We start from the raw sequence: 9,543 nt of genomic DNA on the forward strand, positions 1-9,543 counted from the left end.
TAGAATCATATAGGAGCGCCCAATCTCCTTCGTGGAAGACTTTCTTTTTAATGAGGGTGTCGTGTCATTTGGCTCGCTGTTGTTGGATTAATGCAGTATGTTGAAGGGCAGAGAGCCTGATTTCATCTAGCTCATTGATCTGCTATAATCTATTAATCTGGGCCTCGTCTAAATCTAGAACAACTTCTTGTGCTATTCGTAGTGTCTGTATTTCAAATTCTATTGGAAAGATGGGTTCCTTTCCAAATACTAGCTGGTATAGTGAATAACCTGTAGTACTTCTCCATGTTGTTCTGTATGCCCACAATGCTTCTGGCAGTCTTGCAGCCCAATCACATCTATGTGACACAATGGTTTTTGTTAGTATTGGTTCTATTATTTTAATCGTGCTTTCTACTTGACCAATTTCCTGTGGGTGGTATGGAGTAGTAATTTTATGCTGAATATGATAGTTTTTTAGTGTTGCAGAAATTTTATTACCAGCAAACTATGGTCCTCCATCTGCAATTATATCTCTTGGGAGGCCATATCGCATAAATATGTGGAATAGGAACTGTATGACGGAATCCTCTGTAGCTCTCGGCAATGCCTCTGCTTCAACCCATTTGGTGACATATTCTGTTACTACCAGAATATATGTTTTTGGATTTGATGATGGGTTAATTGGACCAACAAAATCAAGTGCCCATTGTTCAAATGGTTCAATAACTAGATTTGGGTTCATGGGCATTTCATCAGACTATCCAGGGCGTCCTGCTCTTTAGCAGCTGTCACAATCCTGAATGAACTTCTTTGCATCTTTGAAGATCGTGGGCCAATAATACCCTATTTGTAGCACCTTGTGACCAATTCTCTGATCTGCGAAATTTCCACCACATGGTCTGTCGTGACAAGCTTTCAAAATGTCAAAAATTTCATCTTCACGGACGCATCTCCTGATGTGCATATCTGCCCCTGTATGAAACAGGTAGCCCCCAATCCAAGAAAATCAAGTACTACGCTGGACAATCTACTTTCGTTCATTGGGGGTCAGATGTTTCGGTAATTTGCCTACTGCTAAATAATTCACAACATCAGCATACCAGGGTGTTTTAACAGTGACAACGAACAAATGTTCATCTGGAAATTGATCTTCAACTGTTGCTGCATCCATTGGTTTTGGCATTTGTGAGAGAAAATTAGCTGCAGGATTTTCTTTTCTAGGTTGATCCTTTATTGTCATATCAAATTCCTGCAATAAAATCAGCCATCTGGTTACTCTACTATTTGTGATTGGTTTATTTGCTAAATATTTTATGGCATAATGATCTGTATATAAAATAACAGGATATCCAGTGATATAATGCCTAAATTTATTGACGGCATGTATTACAGCTAAAAATTCCTTTTCATTCACAGTATAGTTTAATTCGGCAGGAGACATTTTTTTGTTAATATAATAAATTGCATATGGTTTTTTATCTTCTTCCTACCCAAGGACTGCTCCAATAGCTGTGTCTGAAGCATCTGATGAAATTTGAAATGGCAGGTCCCAATTTGGTCCTCGGAGTACTGGGGCTGTTGACACAAGCTTTTTCAGATCCTCAAAAGCGCAATCACATTTTTCTATCCAAACAAAGTCAACATTCCCTGTCAGTGCATATAAAGGTGTAGCAATATGAGAAAAATGTTCTATAAATCTTCTATAATAACCAGAAAATCTAAGAAAACTATGTACCTCTGTCTAAGTGGTAGGAGTAGGTATTAACAAAATTATTTGAATTTTGGCTGGATCTACCTGTATTCCAGGTGTTGAAATATAATGGCCTAGAATAAGTCCTTCAGTCATCATCATATAGTATTTTTCATGGCTCAGACAGAGCCTGGTGGCAATGCATCGCTGCAACACTTTTTCTAGTGTGTCCAATGCTAGGTCGAAATCATCTCCGTATGGTGTAAAATCATCCATATATACTTCGAGCCCTTCATTTATTAAATCTAAAAAGATTTTGAGGATAGCCCTTTGAAATGTGGCAGGGGCATTGCATAGGCCAAAAGGTAAAACTCTGTAGGAAAATGTTCCCCAAGGATAGGTAAAAGTAGTTTTGTCTTGGTCTTCAGGGGCAATCTGAATTTGATTGTATCCACTGAAGCCATCCAAGAAAGAAAAGAATTTCTTTCCTGCTAACGTATCTAATACCTGGTCAATGAATGGAAGGGGAAAGTGGTCTTTTTGTGTTGCTTTATTTAGCTCTCTATAATCTACACAAATCCTCCATTTTCCATTCTTCTTTGGCACCACTACAAGCGAAGAGACCCATTTGCTATCAAAGATAGGGTAAATAAAGTTCACATCTAAAAGTTTTTGAAGTTCAGCTTTTACAATGTCTTTTAGATGAGGGTTAAGTCTCCTTTGTGGTTGGCGAACAGGTCTTGCATCCTTTTCTATGTAAATGTGGTGTGTACATAACTGGGGATCGATTCCTTTCATGTCAGGATAATCCCATGCAAATGCTTCTTTGTATTTTCTCAGTAGTTGGATTAGCTTCTCTTCTTGTTCCAGAGTCAGGTTGCCATTAATGTTTAAAGTTTTTCCTAGCTCAATTTCTACAATTTTGCTATTTGATACAGAGGTAGTAGGTATTGTTTGATCGTGAGTGTCTTTGAGAGGATCTTCTTCTAATTCATTATCAAATGCTGCTTCTATCATATGACATTGTATGTGGGATCTAGATTTAGTCTGGCTAAGAAAGTTGTTAATGACATCATCCTCTGTTTGATCTTTGAAATCAAGGGCATCTTCTATGGTTAATGGGGATCTAATATTTTCTTTGAGGTATAATACAGGATATTTTTTAGTTTTCATTAGTGTGATGCTTGGCTGGGCTAGAGGATATATGGCTAGATTCTTGATATTAGCCCCTCTAGTTATGGTCATACTGCCTTGTTGGCAGCCAATATAAGTGTCAGCAGTTGCAAGCCAAGGTCTGCCTAAAATCAATGGATGTCCATCAAGTTGGTTTTTGGGGTTTATTATCAGAAAGTTGGCAGGATACTCCCAGGAATCAACGGATACCATGACATCATGTAGTGTGCCTTCTAGCCTAACCACAGATCGGTCAGCTAGTTCTAATAAAGTGGAAGTTGGTTCTACTGATGTAATGCCCAGTTTTTGACAAGTGGTGGTTGTTAGGATACTAATTGCAGCCCCTAAATCAACTAAGGCATTTGCAAAAGTTTGTCCATTGATTTGTACTGTTACTATTGGATTTCCTAGGTCTTCATATTTAACAGGTGTTTCTTTTCCTGATAATAGGTCGGATAAGGTGCCAACTACTTGGACTGTTGGGTTATTTGTTATTTTCCTCCTTGGTTTTTTTATACATAGCTCTTTAATGGTTTTTGCATATATTGGGATATCTTGGATGGCTTGGAGGAGCGGGGTTTTTATGTACAGATTTTTAAGTTCTCCTAGAATGTCAAAATCAGGATGTTGTATAGGTCGAGGTATAATTAATCGTTCTGGGAATGGAGGAGAAGATGTGATTACTGGATCATGAGTTTGTTTTTTGATCACATCCTCTTCTTGCAGTGGTTGTTCTGTAGGTAACTGGTTTTCAACTTGAGTGGTTTTATCTCCTTCTATTCCTATGATGCGCCTAGATCTTAATTGAAGGTCATTACACTCCCTTAGATAGGTTTCTACCTCTGGTGTTTCAATTATTTGAATGGATTGGACCAGTCTGTTATTCGGATTAGGGTTGGGTTGGGCTGGGAGTTGTGGTCTTAAGTTAGACTAGGGCTTTTGTTGTAATGATGGCAGTGTAGGTTGAGGGAGCGGAATGGTTCCTACTGGCTAATTCATCGGCCTTTGCCAGTTTGTCTTCTTTGCTTGACTCTGTGAAGTAGGAGGGGACCATTGCACTGGATATACATTGTTTTGCCAATATGGTGGGACATAGGGAAAATTTGGCCAATTGGGTTGACTTGCTTGATTCAACCATGGTGATGATGAAGGAAATGGTTGTTGGGACCAATTTGAGAATGGAGGTTGATTTTGCCACATAGTATTATATTACTGAGCATGATATTGTGGAGGCTGAAAAGAAGAAGCTAGATCGGAGAACATACCTGATTGTCGCAGCTGCCATTGACGGCACTAATTAAGTAGGTACATCGATTTTGGCTCTTCTTCCGCTTCCTTGTAGACTGTTTTCAATCCAGGAAGTGAGGGACAACTTTCTGTAGAATGATATTTTGTAAAAATGGAGCAAACTTGAACCACATCTAACAGACACTCTTTGTGGTTGTGTTTCTTTTTGCATCTCGGACAGAAGATTGCCAAATTTTGTTCTGCCTCTGCTTGTTTCTTCTTGGCTTTCATAATATCAAATTGCATTGTCAGAGTCCCCAATATGGCGGTTTTGAAATTTTCTAATAAATTTCCAATTTCTACGCGAGTTACTCCTTCTGCAGAAATTTTGTTATCTCTTGTAAACCTATCATGTTCTGCTGGTTTTAGTCTTGTGCTGCCTCTTGAACTCCTGATACATAAATTAATAATGTCAGCAAAATTTTCTTGATAAATATCTCCTTTTCCCATAATATTTAGTGTTTCAATCCATTGTTCCTTCATTCCTCTAATTAATGTTTTTTTTAATACATTATCAGGTAAGGGTAATGATGGATAAGGAGATCTTTGAAGATTATACTGAAAACGCTCAACATATTCTTCTAATGTTTCATTTAGTCTAGCTACCATCTGAAATATTTCATCTTTTAACCCTTTAGACCTGCAATAATCCTGATATTTTTTTAGAAAAGACTCTTTCATTTGATCCCAGTTATTTATAACACCAACACCAAACCCCATAAACCATATTAAAGCAGCCCCTTTTAATGTAGAGGGAAATAATTTCAGTTTCTGTGGATCGGAGGTATAATCATAACCTCTACACAGCACATCAAATTCAAACAAGAATGCATCTGGATCTTCTGATGTAAGGCCATGAAATGTAGGGATATGCTAGAGAGGAATTGCTTTCATAGGAGCATTAGCTGTAGTGTCCACAATGGGATATTGTAGTGTAGAAGTTTGGGTGTTTGGCTGGTTTTGGGCCATTTGGTCAAATATGTGCCAATAATCTTTTGAGATGTTTAGGAGTGTATTCCTAGGCTGACGAGGGGGATTGGTTTCAACAGGAATGGCCTTAAAAGCACTTCCTTTATCTAGGATGATGAGAGTTCCTAATATTTGGGGGGATTTTGGTTCTTGAGGTTCTTCAACTTCGTTATGGATGATTTTTGTAGCAGTTCCCTTATGTGGGCTGCTTAATGGAGGAATTATCCCAAGAGGAGATCTGGGTTCTCCAGTTTCCTCGGCTTCTCCTCTCCCTCCACAGAGGTTGCTAAGGTTCCCTTCTTGCAATGATTTTGGGCTAGAATTCTCAATTTCTTGAAAATCTTGCTCTTCGGTGTGACTATGCACCTCAGCAAAGGCTACAGATGGTGATCCTGTGGCCTAAAGGGAACTATTAGGTTGTCTAGAAGTAACTTTTCTAGGTCCTACTAAAGGCTGAGATTCTGCTTTCCTAAGGATTTCATTTATAAAGGTTGATCGAACAAGGGTCACCGGCCCATTAGCTTTATCAGGCTTGGGTAAAGGTTTAGGATTCTTTTCAGCCTTTTTCTGCTTAGTCATGCACACAAATCAAATGCTAATTTCTACCCAAAATAACAGCAACAAATTTACAGGAAAGCGGGCAGGGGAGCAGGGCTATTACATGCTCCGTACGCAGGTTCTTACCTTCTATTTTTAAAACCCAATTCTTTCCTAGCAAGTTCTCACACTACTCTGAAAAAGAAACAAATGGCTACACTCTTCCCTGGCAACGGTGCCAAAATGTCGAGCAGTAAAAAGGGTATTTTTCACCTCTATTTACCCTACATTAATTGTCAATCCAGGAACGATTTGTTATCTCAAAGAGTGTACTCAGTTTGAGGCGGTCATTTGTCAGAGTAATGCTAGTAGTATAGTTCTCTAAATACAAGAGTAAACGGATGCTTGGAATGAAATCTTCTTGCAAAAAGAAACCTAAGACTCAAATCATGCGTTCAGAAAGCTACAACAATTTATCATTCAAGGGTACAGTAATGGTAACTCTTCCCTCTATAAACTGATGCAATTAAAAAGCACTCAAAGAAAGGATCATCAAACTGGGAACTAGACAACATGTGCTGATGTTCACTACAGTCTTAGACCTTCTGCACACCAAAGCGATGATAACTTCAAATGACAAGAAATGGAACACAACTATCTTTATGAACAGGATTCAACAACAAAACCTTAACCTACGGAAATGAATGCAACAATAATTATAACCTATAGTAACATCCTTTGAATTGAACAGCAAACAAAAATGAAACAACGGACTAACAGAAATAAAATATAAAATAGCAACTTAGATCAACCATGAATGTACAACAAACCAGATTAAACACGTGACACACTTAACATTAAAAGGAACAATAATCTGAGCTTCGATACAATAAGCATGAATCACAGCGATAAAGTAATAGCAATTGCAACAGAACAACAATCTCCAATGAACAACAGTCACAATTTAAGAATAAACCATACAATAGTACCGATTTAGGAATATACAACACTGTTAATCTGTAATCGAATGGAAATCTGTAAGGAATAGCAAAGTTATGCCAATTGTCAAAAGGAACAATAATGCGATATAAAGTTAGAATGAATAACATAGAATGCCTATTGCAAATAATAATATTACTTAGTCAAGTATATATAACAGAGCTGATATGTAAAACAGTAAAGGACGTCAGATTACTAAATAGAGTAAATGGAAGAGATCAAACCACACATGAATTAGAAATAATGATACAGGAACAAGTGATCCACTAGGGCCGGGCCCTTAGCCTCCAAGGACTCACTGCTTAAGGTTACTCCAGAATCAATGATAGAACGACAACCAGATTTATATATTAAACATTAAACAGAGTTATAGTGAATCGCTCTTCAAAGAGAGTCGATGATCAAAGTTCAAGTACCAAGAGGACTTTCATAAAAATAACAATTGTTCTCCCTCATGCTAACAGTGCTACCCCTTCTTATAACAGCCGAGTGGAGATATCAATGATACAGAAGATTGTTAAGATAACAATCCCTTAGGATCAAAGGATCCTGAGGGATTTGCCAAACTGTTAGTTCTCAGTTATCCTCTTGTTCTTTTGCACTGATTGGATATCTCCTTTTCCCTTTTTTGGATGTTATGCTCCATTTTGAATAGCCTTGTTTGAACGCAGTTCCCTGTCAAAGGGACAACAGTTAACTTGGTCTTGTTCTTTCCTTTGGGATGGCAGTCTTCCGTTTTCTCCTCTTTCTGAATAGAAAAAATGGTAATAATTATTAGTTATTTCACGTTACATATAAATCTTCTAGATTTTATCATATTCTCTTGTCATATACCTAACTCATGATGTAAAAAGGTTATGAGTTTTGAAGAAAAGATAACAAAGTAAATGAAAATATCATACCTTCTCCAGTGCTCAACATCCTCCAGTTCTCGTAACCCAAGGGGTTAATCCTCCCATTTCTACGGTACCCCCTTCAAGTAGTCTAGTCACTTCCTTTGATTGGAATCAACTGGCAGGATCACACCTTCCTTCTTATATGCCTTTCCAAATCATAGTACAAGTTTGTAAAATGATTATTTCTGGCACTATTATAGATGAAGGTGCATCAGTGAGTATCCTTTCCTCAACTGCTTGGCATGTGCTCAGTTCACCACCGCTTGTGCCTGTTACACAGAATCTATTGGGCTTTAACAAAGGAACTAGTCGACCGTTAGGGATCCTTCCTCAGTTACCTATCACTTTGGGAGGAGAAACCATTTATCTGAACTTGATGGTAGTCCTAGGACCTTTAGATTACAATTTACTTCTTAGACATGACTATGTTTATCACATGGAAACTATTGTTTCAACACTCTTTCGAGTGATTTGTTTCCAACATGAAGGCAGGATTGTCACTATTGACCAACTTTCATTTCCTGGTCCAAATATGGCTCCTTGTCAACCATCTTCCCTAAATGGTCCTTTTGTACCAATGGTATCATCCCCGCCATGGGTTAATTATGTGGCAACCTATTCCATACCTACATCGACTAACGATCAATTCAATGATGTTGTACATTATGTACTGGGGGCATTGGAGCCAGATATTTCCTTCATGACCAATTATGAGTTGTGATCGAAGGAGGCTGACGATAGTTTGTTGTCTTGTGTCAACCTCATTAAAAAATGAAACCAAGGGTCTCCGAGGATAGTTCGTTGTCTTGTGTCAACCTCGTTAAAAAATGAAACCAAGGGTCGGAGGATAGTTCATTGTCTTGTGTCAACCTCGTTAAAAAATGAACCCAAGGGTTTGAGGATAGTTCGTTGTCTTGTGTCAGCCTCGTTAAAAAATGAAACCAAGGGTCTCAGAGGATAGTTCATTGTCATGTGTCAACCTCATTAAAAAATGAAACCAAGGATGTGAGCATAATTCCTTGTCTTTTGTCAAGCTCATTTCAAAAAAAAAATGAAACAAGGACCCCTGGAGAAAAGTTCAAAGTCGAGTCTCTGATTAGATCTCGTAAAATCCCTATCGAGTCTTTCACTTGATCTTGTAAAAGAACCTTCATCCCACCCACCTGATAGCCATTTGAGTCTACTTAGGTGAATGTAATGAAGCTTGGGGGGCATGCACCTAGTAGTAAAGATAATTTTCCCTGTAGGTTATGTGATTGGTCTATCACACCATTCACCTTTGTCTATTTTGGACGAAGCCAAAGAGGTGTTGGATAATCGTCCTGCTTCACCTTTATCTATTCTAGATGAAGCCAAAGAAGTGTTGGATAACTGTCCTGCTTCACCTTTGTCTATTCTGGATGAAGCCAAAGAAGTGTTGGATAACCGTCCTACCTCACCGTATTGACTTCCATCTGGTTACAAGAGACTAGCCCTTTTATCATGCTGGTTGCATCCAAACCTTTTTTCAAGCATAGTTTTGTCGTTTCGAGCTTGTGTAAAAATGAAAATGACTTCAAGCATAGTTTTTTTGCTTCGAGCTTGTGTAAAAATGAAACTGAATTCAAGCATAGTTTCTTTGTTTCGAGCTTGTGTAAAAATGAAACTGAAGCCAAGCATAGTTTGTTCGTTTCAAGATTATGTAAAAATGAAACCAAATCCAAGCATAGTTCCCCATGGTTTAAGATTGTCGAAAAATGAACCCATTTACAAGTAATTAACCTTTTTGATTGCCATTCTATCAGCCTTTTGAACCTTGGTCGTGTATATCCCATCACTACCATCCCTTTGGCTGATCATACGCTTTCACTTGGTTGTTTTACCCTTTTTGAGGAACAGTTGCGATGAGTGGTCTTATTAGCGAACCTCTTCACAGAAATCAACATGTTTTGAGAAGTTCCAAAACCACTGGAACCAGTTGCTACCCTAGACACCACTCGTTCCTCAAATTAGAGTCCTCTTTAAACTCTT

Source organism: Pinus tabuliformis, chromosome 3_1, assembly GCF_031772625.1.
Source record: "Pinus tabuliformis cultivar Carrire ecotype Pingquan chromosome 3_1, CPIR1, whole genome shotgun sequence".
In the NCBI taxonomy this organism is placed as follows: Eukaryota; Viridiplantae; Streptophyta; class Pinopsida; order Pinales; family Pinaceae; genus Pinus; species Pinus tabuliformis.